Source organism: Periplaneta americana, chromosome 6, assembly GCF_040183065.1.
Source record: "Periplaneta americana isolate PAMFEO1 chromosome 6, P.americana_PAMFEO1_priV1, whole genome shotgun sequence".
Taxonomy (NCBI): domain Eukaryota; kingdom Metazoa; phylum Arthropoda; class Insecta; order Blattodea; family Blattidae; genus Periplaneta; species Periplaneta americana.
Genome location: NC_091122.1, coordinates 175,696,975 through 175,716,545, shown reverse-complemented (window position 1 = coordinate 175,716,545; position 19,571 = coordinate 175,696,975).

Sequence of the window (19,571 nt, the reverse complement as noted above, 5' to 3'; positions counted from 1 at the left end):
TATCTACTTCGCTTCAATAGATGACGCAATAGTAAGCACATTCCTTTCACGGTTAATCTCCTAGTTGGAGAACAGTAGGTAGATCCATCCGTCCTTTCTTATTTTATTTATTTTTAAGCCTGTTTTTAATCGTTTTCTTCGTTTGTAATTGTCTTTCTACCTGCTTTCTGTTCGCTACGGCATACGTTTTGTTGTTTGTTTAAACTCGTTGTCTCCTAATGAATATTGTACTAACATTGCTATGTGATGTTGTTGTTGTTTATTGACAGAGGCCGTCTTAGGGTCTTGTAATCGCAGGTTGCCCTCTCCAGCCATTGCACATAAATAATAATAAATATATACAGGGACATCATTTTATTTTTACTTCAATTTTTATTGTACCTGAGTTTTTGAATGTACAGACGTGGACAAATTATTAACAAAATTGACGATTTTTATGATAATTCTGTTTACAAAATTTGACTTTTCAATTTAGACTACAGTTGACAATTTTGCATATTTCTATCATTACAGTAGACACAAATATGCAAAAATGTCACCTGTAGTTTAAAGTGAACAGTTAAATTTTGTAAAAATATATAATAAAAATCTTCAATTTTGTTAATAATTTGTAAATTAGCAAAAATGTCAACTACAGTCTAAATTGAAGAGTCCAATTTTGTAAAACTATAAAATAAAAATCATCAGTTTTCCTAATAATTTGGAAATATCCAAAATGCCAACTGTATTCCAAATTGAAGAATCGAATTTTGTAAAAATATATAATAAAAACCTTCAGTTTTGTTAATAATTTGTAAATATGCAAAAATATCAAATGTAGTCCAAATTGAAGAGTTAAATTTTCTAAAAATGTACAATACAAATCTTCAATTTTGCTAATAATTTGGATATACGCAAAAATGTCAACTGTAGTCTAAATTGAAGAATCATGTTTTGAAAAAATATATAATAAAAATCTTCAATTTTGTTAATAATTTGTAAATTAGCAAAAATGTCAACTACAGTCTAAATTGAAGAGTCAAATTTTGTGAAACTATAAAATAAAAATCATCAGTTTTCCTAATAATTTGGAAATATCCAAAATGCCAACTGTATTCCAAATTGAAGAATCGAATTTTGTAAAAATATATAATAAAAACCTTCAGTTTTGTTAATAATTTGTAAATATACAAAAATATCAAATGTAGTCCAAATTGAAGAGTTAAATTTTCTAAAAATGTACAATACAAATCTTCAATTTTGCTAATAATTTGGAAATACGCAAAAATGTCAACTGTAGTCTAAATTGAAGAATCATGTTTTGAAAAAATATATAATAAAAATCTTCAATTTTGCTAATAATTTGTCCACGTCTGTACTTCACTCCCACCCCTTCCACTAGTAAACTTCCAACCGTTCACGACACAGAGCCGAGAGCGCGTAAGCAGTACTGAGTTAGCGAGTATAGTACGTTCCAGAAATATGTTCGCGTTTTCAGTGACGAAAGAGCTTTCAATATTGAATCATATTTTCGTACAGGTACTGTCGTCCGTTTGCCTACGTCGCATCCCGGTTTCCCCCCACCTGCTTCTGTTCGCCCCTCTGTTAAGTCTAGTAGCTGGACTATCTTAGCTCTTTTCTGAAAACATTAATTTCTGTTAGGAATTGGACGTCTACGTAATATTATACAACTGTTTAAAATAACTTAAATAAAAGGGCCTCGTTAAGTAATTAATTGTCACGTGATTTCCCCCCCCCTTTCTACGACCCTGCGACAAAACCACTTGAACGGACAGTAAATAGCATTTCTGAGTAATTTTATCTTTTCGGATCGGGCAGAAGTGAAGATTGAATTTACAGTAAGTAAGGTATTCTTTTATAGAGTAGGTACGGAATTATTTTAACATGAGTTACTCGTACGAAGGACGAAACTGGTAATTGGAATTAGGTACAATAGTCTATAGTGCGATAATATGCACAAAAGAACTGAAGCCTGTATCGAAATGAACGGCCACCATTTTCAAAAATGTGTTTAAATATCCATATTATGATTATTTTTCAATTTAACTTCATTCTCTATATTGTACGCTAATGTGCTGTAACAGTACAATATACACTGCATAATTAATACTTCCGAATGGATAGTTCAATTCGTGAGTAAAAACACTTTTACAGTACTGTATTTTGATTAAACAAAAACCTAATGAAAATTATCAAACTCAAAATTGCGGTATTTCCTAGTTTACATAAATGGATGAACTACTTTTCGTCCCTCCTATACCTAGTAAAGTGATTTGTATTTTACGCCGGTATCATCGAACTCCGTCGTGGAAGGGGTAGCAAACGGTGTTTCCTGTTTCAATCGTTAATATAAAGGTATAGCAAGGTTAATATTAAAAATGTTAGTAAAAATAAAATGATGTCCCTGTATTTACATGTATGAAACTATTTCTGGCATAAGTGCCAGTAGGTGTGTGAGTGCAGTGACTGATTCCTTTTATTTCGGTGTAGGCCTAATTTTTTAATTGCGATATTTGTAGGAGACTAATTTTTAGGAATATAATATACATAGGCTACATATAAGGAATGGTGAACGGGAGAAGAGTTCGAGGTAAAAGATGTCAGCTGATAGACAACGTTAAGGTATTATATTGGGAGATTAAGAGGAAAGCAAGAAATTGGGAAGAATGAAAAATGCTGGGTTTGCAATTAAAGAGCTACTCTTGGACAGAACACTGTGCATACATACATACTTTTTTTTTTTTTTTTTTTAGATTTTTAAGTTTCCCTTCCGGTGGCAGAAGCGTCTGAATGGTTATGGAGACTTTCATGGTGTGGTGTTATTTTATTCATCTGCCGCTCTGTTGCTGTCGTGTGTCCTCTCAGACAGTATTCAAATTTCCAACAGTGTTTGCGGTTTTGTTTGTGTGTTTTAGTTTGGTGGTTGGGGCTGGTGGTAGTTGTAGAGGAGTTTCTCCAGTGTTGTTCTGTTGTTTGTGTTCGGTGGATTTGCGAAGATGTGTTGTGTATATACGCGATTTACTGCCGAATGTGTATATTTCCTGTTTATGTTGTTTACATGTGTGAAGAGTGGCTTCGTTTTTGTCGTAGTGTAAACTGTGTTGTTTCTGGTTCGTCTGTGCAGGTGGAAGATTTGGCGGAGAATTCTTCTTTCGCGGGCTTCGAATTTCGATTGGGTCACTGGAGGGGCTTGTGTGAGGAAAATGGAGGGATGTATGCACAGGCATCGAACCAATGCTTCGTATAGGTGGAGGAGTGTTTCAGTTATGTAGTACTTATGGACTGAATATGAGAATCGTAACAGCAAAAGCATGAACTGCAGTTTTTCTCTCTCTCTTGTCACCAACTAACTACATTCATGGTCCAGGGCAGTCGTTTAAAGTATCAAATTTGTGATGCTGTGATCTCGACCATGGAAACAGTGGACATGCCCTTCGTACATTATTCACTACAATGCAATGCTTTGATCATGCCAATTCGTACGAATTAGCCGCATATTATGAGCGGAATCTGCTTCACAAAGTTTTATCATCCCTGAATTTGATCGAATCACGCTACAAATAATTCAGCTTCACTTAACATACTTTATGAGAGCCGTCGTAAATAATCCAGCATTCCAACCTGTCCCTTAACAAGGCAGAATGAGTGTTCTCATTTTCTTAAATGGCCCATTGCGTTAGCTGGAACAGACAAGGCGAGCGAAGTTTTCTAAAAGCGATACATTTCATGTAAAATTTTAAAGAACGTGGCATGCACGGACCTTCATCATATTCATCGCTGTGGAAGTCTAGCCAGGAATACTACATACGCGGCCATGACACGAAGTTGTATTACTGAAGAATATTCAGATTTTAAACGAGGCTGCCCATAACAGACAATAAAACCTCGCCTGTGCATGCACAGGGTGTTCAGGCTAAAGGTATACAAAAACAAGTCGCCTAGAATTAAACTACACTTTCTCCAAATTATAAAATACTAATGGCTTGTGCAGCAAATGCTGCAAACTAAGTTCATTAGACGTTCAAATAAACATTTTTCAGATTTATTTTCAATGAAGAATACCAGACATTCGGAAAGTTATTTGCTTCCATAACAATGAAAAATACTCTCTCTCGATCCAATACTGAAGAGAATCACGCATATAATATCTACACCACACCGCCATTAAATATATGAAAAAGACCCAACCCCACTTGATTAATAACTATAAAAATATTTGATTTTTAATAATATTATCTTACGTAAGTTTTATAGCTTTCAGTAACATATACTATATATACTATATAGCCGCCACTCAGTAAAATATAGAAATCAAAATCTACATCTACTTATATAACCCCAAAACGTTTCACTTTCATATCATCAATATAGCATTAACATGTATAATTAATGAAAAATAGTCACATCGTGGCATTAACTACAATAATATTTCATTTCTAATGGTAATAATGTCATCAAACCACCTCAAGTTTTCTAGTTTTTAATATCCAGTATACAGCTATGCCCAGAAAATTACACACCACAGAATCGAACCTATAAATTATTTTTAGTAAGTTAAGTTTTTAATAACCAATTTAATTTGAGCTCTAAATCCTTAGGTAGTGTAGTACAAATTCTGTCATGAGCCCATCTTCAACACAAACAAACATAGCGGGATCAATACTTATGAAATTTTAGCAGGGCTTATATTAGCTTAGAGAAGTGCAGCACGGACAATTATAAAATACGATGCCTCTTATACTGCTGCCGGGGAAATGAGATTTATGAGACGTAGGCTACTGCTGGTTATACAAAATGAGACCAAGAACGAAGCACGGACATCATGGGAGAGCTGAAGATAGAGCCGCTAATGGAGTGCATTAGCAAATTAAGGCTGAAACGGAGAGATCATGTCAACAGAGTGTATGGAAGAAGAATCCCTGAGGAAATTCTGCAGTACCGGTCTGTACAGAATAGGACGTTCGGCTAGGAGATGGAATGGAACCTAACAGATAACATGATGTACGCCACAAGCACATTTATCAAATACTCAATTATTTATCTATAGTAATGTCACAAGAGGTAGCGAAGCGAATGGATTTATTCGGGAAATATCCGACTTCGAGTGACATTTATTAGGACTATTTCGTGAATAAAATAAAAATGTCGCTAAACTGGAGAATTCCTACGGTATCTTTGAACCGTGCCGTTACGTTTAGCACCAAATTTAAGTAAATACACAATCTTGCCAACATAAGAACACGACGTTGGTGTGTGGCGTCTTTGGAGGGAGAAATTTGTTTCTTTTCTCTCTCTACCTCCTTCGTTCTCAACATTACTGAGAGATAGCACCACTGTTAGCTACAAGATATATTTGCGCAAATATATTGAAGTAGATTACGTGACCTATTACGTGACTTAGATGAGAGTCTCGAGACAAAACAGTTTTGCTATATTTCTTTTTTTATTAAATGTTAAGCACAGGAACGCCATTTCGTAATTTTATTTAAGAAACAAGCCAAACAAATTATCTTTGCATCAAAAGCGGATGCTCCCTGGACCAAATTATGGTATTTTATAATTGTTTGAATGCAACAGAAGCCAGAAGTCTTGCACGTGGCTAATGCAGTGAATTATTTAAGAATATAGTCGCGAATTTTACTACCACCAATTCGATTGTGTTTTGTTTGGCACGGCTCGGTACGGCCCGGTGACTAGTGGCCAGCGAGTAACATCGACTATCGACATTGCTCTGCCGTGGGTATTATCCAGTTGTTCCAAAAATGTAAATAATGTATCTCTAAAATTCGCTCACAAAATGTTAATAATTGTATATTTATGAATACTTAACCTATTCAGACATTGTGAAGTCGAAATAGATGAATAACGATAACTGCAATACAGAAATTGAATGTTATTCAGTAATGCCAATTGAGAAAAGTAAAATATAGGTTTAAAAATGTTACTTACATGTACTGCGCTTTTCTCTTGTTATTATAACAAATGAAGAGTCCACTGCAAGAATGATGGATGTCATTTGGAATACATTTTGCAGGAGAAGCAATTGAAAGTTTGAAATGCTTAGCGCTCAAAGCTTAACTGTGATTTTCCGATCATTACTGGACAATGACTATCAGTGTTAATGCCATATAACTCTCCATGTACATTCTATGGGTGCTATTCATAGACATTTCGCAGAATGCGCTACGAGCGTACTAAGCTAGCCCCGGCTAGAATTCAAATCATATCATATCGCTAACACTGGTTTATGAATATGAAAAACGCTGATCATCCACCGGAAACCCGCGCTAAAAATGTCTATGAATACGGCCCTTAATGTCTTAAGCTATGCATTGACAGTCTTGGCTCATTTTCGACAAGAAAGTGACATCCATCATTCTTGCAGTGGACTCTTCAAATACGTTTTTCATTATCTGCTGAAATCATAATTTAATTTAAACTTTTATAATATAATTAAAATAACATGATTAATACATTAATCAAATTAACAAATTGTTATGAAGGAGTGTAATTTTCTTTAGATATAATGGACATGGAATTAGAAGATGAAGATGTAGATGTGGAAGTAGGATTTCGCACTTTATTTAGTACAATGAATTCATGGCCATCGATTTACGTGGAAACAGTTGGCGACACTGACTAAACAAAAGGACGACCATGCGATAAATTGATAGTGATAAATCGAGCTGCAGAAATTATTGCGATGTATGACTGTGATTGGTTGGAATTCAAAATGTCATTATTCTTCATTGGTCGAAAATGGAATGACGTCATATAAACGAAATAGTCTATAGTAATCTCATTAGAGGTTTTAATTTTTCTAGAGAAAATAAAAACTCGAGTGGGATTTACTTGATACACGATTATAAGAAAATGTATAAAGATTAGAAGAAATAAAGTACTCTAATACAATAAAATATTAATTGACCTATTAAACTTTATGTACTAAACTGTCTTGAAAATGTATTATTGTACCATCTCACCATTATAAATATTCCGCTAGATGGCACTAGTGTGTTAAGATCAGATGTTCTCTTGTTTCCAGTTGTGCCAACTATACAATCTTCATTGAACTCTATGGACGATAACTAGTCAAGAAGACTTTGTTGATTCAGTTTCATTTTTATTAAAACAGTTGCATTCGACTTCAATTACGCCTATCAATATCTATTAAACAATCTCTAATACGTGACTATCCATAATTTCATACAGCAGTAGCTATAACACAATCTAAATAATATAAACAAGATAAATGATAGAATCATTGCACATCATGAATTTTGTTCATATTTTGTTTTTCCAAGGAGAGCCATTATTTTTTGTTTTTTAAAGTTATATTTCTGGCATTAAATGTTTAAATGTTCGGGAGGGGGGCAATTGAAAAGGACTTATTATGAATGACGAATGTTTTATTTCCATGGTTATCGGAAGACAAAGCAATTTTTATTTCTTAGGCTGTGATGTCAGATATAAGAATGATCAAAATATTGTAAATAAATTAAATAAATATAGATGTACCTGCGGAACGATTAGGACAGAAGTAAAGGATAAGAATTTTATAATGGCCGTTCCAACTTTGAAGTGAATCATGAACTCTGTTGGATAATAGACAAATATTTTAAAATGAAATGAAATTAAACTTGTGAGATCATAAATAGGCTCCGTATTCCGGCTACCTATAAACTGGAATGAAGTTGCTTGATTCAAAGTATAGGCTATCTGACGTCACAGCACAGATACAGGTACGTTCGTATACAAAATAGTTACGCATCCTCTGCCCTCTTCCTCTAGAAAGTGAAAATCGGGACGCAGTCATAGTGAGTAATCTTATCGATCACTGCCCTTACTAGTCGTATTAGGGCTATTTAAATAACTACACCTTTGTGGCTGATTGAAGGTTCATTGCAGAGCGTGTAATATTGCGGGGCATAGTTGAGGATATTTGAACTAATAGTTTTACTGTCAATATAGACAACATTACATATAAATTGTGTAAAATAAACGTAAAAGTGACAAAAAAAAATAGTGTACTGAAATACCAAAAGACACAGAAAGTGCGTTGAACGTAATAAAAAAGAGCCAGTATTATAAAAATCTCAAAATTATAAATATATTAACTCCACATTTAGCATGGATTTGTGTAGCCTACCATGATGTTCAATGCCAACATCCCAATTAATAAATTAAGTAATCTCCATTTTGGGGAATTTCTAGAAAAGTACTAAGAAAATTAGTGGGATTTCAGTGATGAGCAAGATGCAATATCCTGATGAAGAAATATCACACAATAGGAATATCTTGTACTACATCATGCACCAATAACGCCATGTGCTATTAAAAGAATTTCTTGCAATATAAAATCATTTCAAGTGACATCCGCATATGTTCAAGTTCCGTAACTTACGAATGCACGTTATTATTCACTGCAAAGATCACGACGAAAATGAACATCACGGCTCAAGCATGTGTTTACTAGTATAGCTTCAGAATGTCGGCAGTTGACTGTACTGTACACGCAGCGACGACCTGTTTGTTTATATCCTTATCCGTTGCATTACCTGTGTTCGGCGGACTATATACCCAATATATCTTTTAACTTCAGTCTTTAGGTAGCTGGAATACGAATCCTAATCATAAATAAAGATAAATACGTTTGAATCATCCTTGTATTTACATAATATCTCCAATTTTTTCATAGCTGTTTCCAATGTAGCTTAAATTATTACTAACATTGTTAGTATCCGAAATTAGAAAATACTGCAAGCATTAAAATATAAGTATTTTCAAAATATTTAATACAGATGTAGAAAAATTGAGTCTTTCAACTCAAGCAATTCAATCTGAGCATTATGTAGAAGATCCAGAAAGATTACGTCTTTTCATGGATTAAAATGAAATGAAATCTCCATCCATCTCATTCCGCCATCTGACGGTTTCCCACAACGGAATCGCAGTTGAATCTCTGGTAGATTTTGTTAGATTGATGCTGAGTTGATAGAGGGCTTGCTTAAGATGATAGCGGAAGCGGAATCGAATCCCGATCATAACAGAATCATATTTGTGGTGGACAAAGCCAGGGTTTCTAAGGGTTTCTCTCGAGGTTCTCTACCACTATCACCACCACCATCACCACCACCACCATCCCCACCACCAACACCACCACCACCACCACCACCACCACCACCACCACCACCACCACCACCACCACCACCACGGGTTCGATTTCCGCTTGGGCTGATTAGCTGGTTGGATTTTTTCAGAGGTTTTTCTCAACCGTAAGGCAAATGTCAGGTAATCTATGGCGAATCCCCGGCCTCATCTCGCCATCACCAATCTCATCGACGCTAAATAACCTCGTAGTTGATACAGCGTCGTTAAATAAGCGAGTAAAAAATTCAGGGAATTGCCCTTCCGGAAATTATAAAGAAAAGAGTTACTCCACAGCGGTGGGCTAAAGAAGGTTATATTGCAGCAGCAGCAGCAGCAGTAATAGCAGTAGTTTTATCTTGCCTGTCAGAGTTAAGGCCATAAGGCCTTCTCTTCCACTCAACCAGGTTTCAATAATACGCATGAAATAGAAAGTTAAGTGATAGATTACAAAACAACACAAAAGAAGATACCTTAGAAATTACATAAAATATAGTAAAAATTACAAATAGTCAAGATCAGTTACATAATATAAGGAGAATATAATGTATGTATGTATTTACACTGCAAGTGGGCAAGCACCCAGTAGCAGTGGTATACACAATATAAACAATACACAATAAAATGATAAGCAATACACAATAAATTTACAATACACAATACAATCTTATACACAATACAATAAGAATACACAATATAATTTAACGCAATAATAATAAAACATAAATAAAATACCTAATTTTACATTACAACCTACATAATTATGTATAGGCCCTACATAAGTTTCGATAGTCTTTCACTTTACTCTCATCTCACTCACTGTAGTGGCACTATGACACATTTCATTGACACTTAAGCACAAATTTAACTGACACTCTGTAACACATTTCACTGACACTATAGAACACATTTCATTGACGCTATAAATTATCACTGATCGGAACTGTTCACTGCACTGTAAAACCATAACTTCACTGACTCACCTCGCTTCACTGATACAACAGTTCAAATAAGTACATCCTTATGCATACTTATAAACAGAACTACATTTAAACTAAACATTTCTAGTCTAAGGCCCTCTTACACGCTATTTTTAAATAATTTACAATTCAAACCAAGGAAGTAACTCGTCAGGCGAAATAAATACATGTCACATTAAAAAATTAAATGTTAAATGTCACCTTAATTTTAATTTGCACTTTATACACAGCTTTTTAAGTTATTCTGGAAACTTCTTAAGGAAGGACAGCCCTCAAAGACCGCTGCAGGTAGGTCATTCCAATCATTTATAGTTCTATTTATAAAATGAGAATTTACCTACATCCGTTTTCTGTTTCCTACATTTGATTTTAAAATCATGATCGTTCCTACCATAGTACGTTGGCTTTTCTAACCGAACCGTTATGTCTACCCATGCTTTCTGACCTAGATGTGCTCTATACAATGATGTTATTCTAGTTTTCCTACGTCTGTTTTCCAAAGTTTCCCATTTAAGTTCTTTTATCGTATCGTTTCCATCTTCTCTTTTACCTTTAACAAATTTAGCTGCCCTATACTGGATTCTTTCTAAGGAATTTATATGATATATTCTATAGGGATCCCAACATGTAGTTCCGTATTCCATTAACGGTCGCACTAACGTTAGATATGCTATTTCCCTCGATTTGGGGCTAGCCTTTCTCAAGATTCTCATAATAAAGTGAAGTGCCCTCCATGCTTTACCCGTAACATTATCAACATGCTCTCCCCAAGAAAGTTTGGAGTTTAAATACACTCCTAGGTATTTACAACATTGCACTTGCGGAATTACAACACCACTGAAATCGTAATTAAGAATAGTTTCCTCTCGGGTTTTACTAAATGTTATAGATTTACTTTTAGAACCATTTATTTTCATCCTATGCATTAACGCCCAGTTGAAATAAAATAAAGTCGAAAATTACATACAATCAAAATCAGTTGGAAAGCAAAATCGTACTATATGGCATCCAGATACAAATAATTAAGTAATATATCAACATCATAAAAAATAGGAGAGAAAAAAGAAGAGAGAGGAGAAATAAATAACAACTTGGTCATTAAGACTATTTAGAGACTTCCAAAAGAGTCTAGTTCTGTTCACTAAAAACATTTCTAAGTAGAGTGTACTTAAAAGATTTTAGACTCCGACTGCTCCTGATTTCCTGTGACAAGGAATTCCAGGAACGGGCTGTGTGTATTGTGAAGGAAGCAGAGTAGAGAGATGTTTGATGATATGGAATTGATAGAAGAATGTTATGCTGTGAACGTGTATCACGGTTGTGGTGGTATGCTAAAAGTGTGAAGCGAGGAACTAGGTAAATAGTTGTGGAATTATTTAAAATCTGATACAGCAACCAGAGTGAATGAACTGAACGTCTCTCCCGTAAACGAAACCAAGATAATTGAAAGAAATAGGCCTACTCGTAGACATGATCATAGCGACGGCTGTTAAAAATGAAACGAACACAAGCATTATGAACACGCTGAAGCCTCAATGACAATTCAACACTAAGATCACTATACAAAACGTCGCAATAGTCAAAGTAAGGCATCACCAGGGTCTGTATCAAGATCTGTTTCTGTTTAGAAAGAAATAAATTTTCCAGTCTCTTCAGTGAATGCAAGATTGAGAAAGTTTTCTTACAGACATATTTTGTGCGAGATCGTGCGTATTTGCTTGGTTTCCGCACAAAACCAATCCGCGGAAAGTCTAAAATTCCACATTCAGTATTCCCAACCTAACACACATAACAATTTCCCTCTTCTTACCGCTTAAGTGACATAGTCTATTGATTTTACTGCTTTAGGCTTTTAACATATTATTTTTAGAGACGTTCAATATAGTAATAATTATAAATTCGAAACTTACCACTGCAATTTCACCTAAATTGCATTTGCAAAAATTAAGTAAACTCTACAACTCCACTAAAGTTATTGCATTCGTGATGCAAGTAACATTAAGGAAGCCGTGAAAAAATCAACAAGATTCCAGATGCCGATGTTATTACTGCAATATGTTATATAAATAATATTGTTAAAATATTAAAATGAAAAATAAATCATTACATCACCTTACCGTTTGTTTTAAGTTCTCATTTATAGACTGGGAGGGAGGGGAAGACAGACGTATATCACGGCCTGCTGGAGTATAGTAAACACAAAAAACATTTTAAAGCAACAATGTTGAAGATAGATATTTTAGTTTCTTGCTAATTTGCCGTCATTGAACAGAAACCAAGATGGAGATTTCATTGCAACTAATTAGAAATTCCTCTTTCAGGTATGTAATAAACGATCTTCGCTCAAAATAATGTACGATACACGAGCGGTATTATTACCTGTGCATTCCAGCTGAGATTCGAGTCGAAATGGAAACCTAAGTTTCGATGGTTTCCGAAAAAGTACTAAAATAGTGAGGCACAGGATGAAGAATACTGAGGTTTACAAAAAAAGCCCAATCATTAGCACGAGTAAATGTTGGAAAATGTGAATGTTTTTAAGTACCTTCCAATTACCAAGAGATAGGAATCTTTCTGGTCGCGCGATTATGCAGTCTATGGATACCGGAACCTGACAATTAGGCAGTTGAGGATGAGAGGGAAATGGACCCGCTCTGGGTGAAGGTTGAGCAGCTGCATTCAGATGCCGCCGGTCCGGAAGGAAGAGCCTATGACCCGCGTCCAATGTTCCTCTCAGAAACACCACCTGTTCCTGCAGTAAATTACTTTCAGATTTCCTAACCTGAATCTGTCTGGCGCCCCCGTCCTACAACTAACACTTGCTTTCCGTTTCATTAGAAACCGGCTGTGCCGAGATTACATTACCCTCTGCATGGGATCACTTTCCAACAGCACGAATCCTATAGGTTTTATAGAAACTACCCATAATTTTCATCTCGTTCATTTAGAGTTCTGCTCAAGGGTAGGTCCTTCACTGCAAACCCAGCATTCTCCAATCTTTCCTATTTTCTGCCTTCCTCTTTATCTCCTCATATGATCCATATATCTTAATGTTGTCTATCATCTGATATCTTCTTCTGCCACGAACTTTTCTCCCGTTCACCATTCCTTCCTGTGTATCCTTCAGTTTCTTCTCAGCCAGTGGCCCAACCAATTCCTTTTCCTCTTCCTGATCAGTTTCAACTTCATTCTTTATTCGCCCACTCTTTCCAACACAGCTTCATTTCTTATTCGGTCTGTCCATTTCACACGTTTCATTCTTCTACATATCCACATTTCAAATACTTCTAATCGCTTCTCTTCACTTCGTCGTAATTTCCATGTTTCTGCCCCCCCCCCTTCAACACCACACTCTACATAAAGCACTTCACTAGTCTCTTCCTTAGTTCTTTTTACAGAGGTCCGCAGAAGATCCTCCTTTTTCTATTAAAAGCATCTTTTGTCATAGCTATCCTCCTTTTGACTTTTTGACAGCAGCTGATGTTAGTGTTTATAATAATAATAATAATATAATAATAATAATAATAATAATAATAATAATAATAATAATAATAATAATACAGTAATAATAAATTTCATTTATGTGTATTTGAATGATGGCTCAAGGAGATAAATTACTGTATAAACGGAAATATCATTGTCGAGATTTAGAAATAACTGAATTATTATGAAATGCTGAAGTGTAATATGAAAAAGTAGGCCTATGTTTCATTTTTGTTGTACCGTCTGTACATAGTCTTAAAAGGGAACCGTCCCAGAGAGAAGAACAAGAAAATAGGCAGAGAATTAATGCGAGAGCTGTGATACGGTGTAGCGGAACTATGAGGATCCGAGTGCGCGCAAGAAGCGGCATAAGTAGCAACGATTTTCAATATAGGGCTATTTCATAAACGAGGAAAAAGCGAAACGAATTACTATCACCACGAAAATTAACTTAAATATGCATTTCCTTTAAATCCAATCACCTTGACTGGGACGATTCCATTCTCAGAAGAAAGTTACCAATTAAATATTGTTTTAATTATTTCCTTATCACCTACCCTGTTCAACATCTACTTGGAGGATTTAGTAAAGAACTGCTTTCAGAATATGGGAGGTGTGATAGTAGGAGGAAGAAGAATAAAGTGCGTAATATGTGCTGATGATATGGCGTTGTTAGCAGAAGAGGAAATTATACTAAAGGACTAAATGACAGCTGTGAGCAGTATGGGATGAAGATAAATGCAAATAAGACGAAGAGCATGGTCATAGGAAGAAAAATAAAGAAGATAAACTTGCGAATTTTAAATGAGGCAGTAGAGCAAGTGGGGACAGCTTCAAATACTTGGGGTGTACTATAAGCAGTAACATGAGCTGCTGCCAGGAAGTCAAAAGGAGGATAGCAATGGCCAAGGAAGCTTTCAATAGAAAAAAGAAGCATCTTCTGCGAACGTCACAAAGAATAACTAAGGAAGAAACTAGTGAAGTGGTTTGTATGGAGTGTGGCATTGTCTGGGGCAGAAACATGGACGTTACGACGAAATGAAGAGAAGCGAATAGGAGTATTTGAAATGTGGATATGGAGAAGAATGGAGCGTGTGAAGTGGACAGACAGAATAAGAAATGAAGCTGTGTTGGAAAGAGTGGATGAATAAAGAATGAAGTTGAAACTGATCAGAAAGAGAAAAATGAATTGGATGGGTCACTGCCTGAGAAGAAACTGCCTACTGAAGGATGCACTGGAAGGAATGGTGTACGGGAGAAGAGTTCGGAACAGAAGAAGATATCAGATGATAGGCCTAGACGACATTAAGGTATTTTGATCGTATGCGAAGACAAAGAGGAAGGCAAAAAAATAGGAAAGATTGGAGAATGCCGGGTTTGCAGTGAAAGACCTGGCATTGAGCAAAAACTGTGAATGAATGAATGAATGAATGAATGAATGAATGAATGAATGAATGAATGAATGAATGAATGGATATTATATTGCATATATTACTTACTGGCTTTTAAGCAACCCGGAGGTTCATTGCCGCCCTCTCATAAGCCCGCCATTGGTCCCTATCCTGAGCAAGATTAATCCACTCTCTATCATCATATCCCAATTCCCTCAAATCCACTTTAATATTATCTTCCCATCTACGTCTCGGCCTCCCCAAAGGTCTTTTTCCCTCGGGCCCTCCAACTAACACTCTACATGCATTTCTGGATTCGCCCATACGTGCTACATGCCCTGCCCATCTCAAACGTCTGGATTTAATGTTCCTAACTACTGTATGTCAGGTGAAGAATACAATGCGTGCAGTTCTGTGTTGTGTAACTTTCTCCATTCTCCTGTAATTTCATCCCTCTTAGCCCCAAATATTTTCCTAAACACCTTATTCTCAAACACCCTTAACCTATGTTCCTCTCTCAAAGTGAGACCTCTTCAAAAGATAAATTTCCAGTTTTTGTATTTCCATTTCGTACAATGTTCTCGTCACGAGACATAATCATATGCTTTGTCTTTTCGGGATTTACTTCCAAACCTATCTCTTTACTTGCTTCAAGTAAAATTCCCGTTTTTTCCCTAATCGTTTGTGGATTTTCTTCTAACACATTCACGTCATCCGCATAGACAAGAAGCTGATGTAACCCGTTCAATTCCGAACCCTGTGTGTTATCCTGAACTTTCCTAATGGCATACTCTAGAGCAAAGTTAAAAAGTAAAGGTGATAGTGCATCTCCAGGCTTTAGCGCGCAGTGAATTGGAAAAGCATCTGACAGAAATTGACCTATACGGACTCTACTCTACGTTTCACTGACACATTTTAATTAATCGAACTAGTTTTTTGGGAATACCAAATTCAATGAGAATATCATATAAAACTTCTCTCTTAACCGAGTCATATACCTTATATTACATACGTTATATTAAAATTTAATTTAGAGTATGCTTTCATTCAGCAGAATCTGCTTATAGCCTACTGGAAGAATTTGTGTGTTGTGCCCCCTTGTGTGCCTCGCCTTTCCCCTTGTTCATGCAGAAATCTATTCGTTTTTCGGACACAATTCTCCCCTTGAAGAGTTACGATCCGGGCAGACGTTACCATACCGCGGTAATGGAATAAATATGGAGTGAGGAATGAACGGGGAACAGAGTATTCGGACAAGGCAAATGAGCACAGCAAAGTTCACAGAATCTGCGAAAATCGAATACCAATCTTATTGATTAAAGTTTGCCAGCTCGGTCCTTTCTGGGCTGGAACCTTTGAACGATCTACCTGCAGATTGTTGCCCTACAGACAACAGGGCCATAGCTAACAATAAAATAGAAATTTTCTCTCATGTCTCATGAACTGGAGAGCTGTTTCATATTTATTACATGTAAACAGAGGGCCGTGTGATATTTGTATGCATCGATGTCGGCACCTTCGTGACAACATCGCATTCATGAAGGAATTCCTTCAATGCAACCTTCAACGCTGGAAGGCTTGATGTGATCCATCTAATACTATGTTCTCACTTGGTCTGTGATGTAGACAATAACTGAAGGAAATAAACGCATTCAACGTTGGAGCAGTTGCAATAATTTCAAAATTACCAAACATCATACCAAACCTAATTACAACTACTTGATATACTGTAGATTTTGGCGACAAAATCGTTTACAAAGTGGCTTATAAAATAAATTCACGAGTTCCTTCATTCTTTTTTTTTTACTTGATTATTTAACGACGCTGTATCAACTACGAGGTTATTTAGCGTCGATGGGATTGGTGATAGCGAGATGATATTTGGCTACATGAGGCAGAGGATTCGCCATAGATTACCTGGCATTTGCCTTATGGTTGGGGAAACCCTAAGAAAATACCCAACCAGGTAATCAGCCGAAGCAGGAATCGAACTCGCGCTCGAACGAAACTCTGGATCGGGAGGCAAGCGAATTAGCCGACTGAGCTTCACTCTTAATGGGGAAGCTTACGTGAGGTTTAAAAATTCAAAATTTATTAATTTTAAAATACAAAGACATGTCTACAATACTATCATGTGTACAAAATTTAGTGCTATTAAGGCTAGTAGTTTTTGAAATTATATTTTTTAAATATTTTTTATATTTACATCACTAAAAAGTCTCCTTGCGATAAAGTTTTCAAAATGTTTAGCTCAGATTTGCTCAAAAACTTGAAAATAGTCACGAGAATATGAATGAATTATGTTTTTGATCTCAGTCTAAATAGAGAGTTACAATAATTTTTTTTTGTCTACACCTGTGGAGTAGCGGTTAGCGCGTCTGGCCGCGAAACCAGGTGGCCCGGGTTCGATTCCCGGTCGGGGCACGTTACCTGGTTGAGGTTTTTTCCGGGGCTTTCCCTTAATCCTATATAAGGAAATGCTTCGTAACTTTCGGTGCTGGACCCCGGACTCATTTCATCGGCATGTCACCCCCGTCTCTTTCAGACGCAAAATAACTTAAGATGTTGATAAAGCGTCGTACAATAACCACAAAAATATATATTTTTTTAATTTAATGAATTTATCAATACAACATATTTTAATCTAAGCGCAATATGAATATGACCCGAAGGAATTTAATATTAATATTCATATAAATACTAATTAAACTTTATCAACATTTAATTGATCTCTGTGAGAAGTTTCAGACCGTCTGACAATAATACGTGAATAAAACGCCAAAATTTTAAAGCTATACAGATAATATGGAAAATTAACTTATTGCAGACTACTCGTATATCATTATTTAATATCAGTTATTATAGTTTACAAAACAGTAATGCAGTAGCGCCGCATGTCGGTATTTGTTCGAATCAGTACTAACAGCCAGGTAACTACAGGCCGAAGTATAGTTACCAGTTGAAGCAAAGATTACTATTGTTTCGGAAACTCATTGTAAACGTATAAGCATGTTAAACCATATTAATTCAGTATGTACAGGTAACTGTCTTTTCAGAAATGGGCATGAATGATAAAAGCTTCTCTCAACCGAATAATAACAGGCATTTCCCATATTTATTCCGTGTTTAATTTCCTTCCGAGTGTCATTTATATTTGTTACTGTTGCTCCCAGGTATTTGAATTTTTTCCACCTCTTCAAAGGATAAATTTCCAATTTTTATATTTCCATTTCGTACAATATTCTCGTCACGAGACATAATCATATACTTTGTCTTTTCGGGATTTACTTCCAAACCGATCGCTTTACTTGCTTCAAGTAAAATTCCCGTATTTTCCCTAATCGTTTGTGGATTTTCTCCTAACATATTCACGTCATCCGCATAGACAAGCAGCTGATGTAACCCGTTCAATTCCAAACCCTCTCTGTTATCCTGGACTTTCCTAATACGAATATAAAAACAAAAAAGTGGGTTTTCTTAATTTTTCACCATTATTTCACCACAGTGTTCCCTTAATGGCAAGACAATGCCACTGGACGATATTACAAAGGAGAGAAGAAACTAAAAACACAAAGCAATATCTTAGAAATTATTATCTTATACATACTCATAGACGTATAGGCCTAACTATGTAGGCCTATAAATACAGGTTCATTAATACATGGAGGCTGAACATACAACAAAAGTTGTTTCAATATCTTTGAAAATTAGTTTTTCCAAAATCTAGTCTATGTCCCTGGCCCAATCCAGTAAGAAAAGATAACAAGTCCCACTGTAATTGTATTTACAATCTAGCGTCTCCTATAAATGTGCAAAATGTATGACATTACATTAATAGTCGCACAACAAAGCTCTGTTTCTTAGGGGTTTTCTCTTTGGCACTTAATAATAATAATAATAATAATAATAATAATAATAATAATAATAATAATGTTTTATTTTCGCTGGCAGAGTTAAGGCCATAAGGCCTTCTCTTCCACTCAACCAGCCTTAATCAATACAATACATAAATTTAAATTACAAATATTTACACTACACTTAAAAGGTTCTCCAGCAATATTCTTCACTACACATTTATTTAAATTTAGATAAACCTATAAGGTAAAGTAGTAACTTAATTTATGAGCTAATTTAATTCAATGAATTATAATTAATTTAATATTTGAGATAGCTAGTAAAATTATGAAAATTAATTTATTATTAGCTTACTAGGACCATGTTACAGGGAGAATATATATATTTCTATTTCTATAATGAGAATATTAATGTAATTGCCATTAGAGGTTTTGTAAATCTATTTAGAGAAAATAATGATAATATTAATAAGAATGGACAGATGTTAGTTTCATTATAAGTAACAAATATTAATCACCAATTCATCTGTTAAGTAAGAATTTATGTAATTTTGACCTAAATGAAGTTATTGTCCAACAACCCCTTATATCACTCGGAAGCGAGTTCCAATTTCTAGCAACTGAAACTGTATAGGATGAAGAATATAAAGATGTCTTGTGGTAGGGTATAATGAGTAAATTGTTATGATGAGATCTTGTACTTAGCTAATGATATG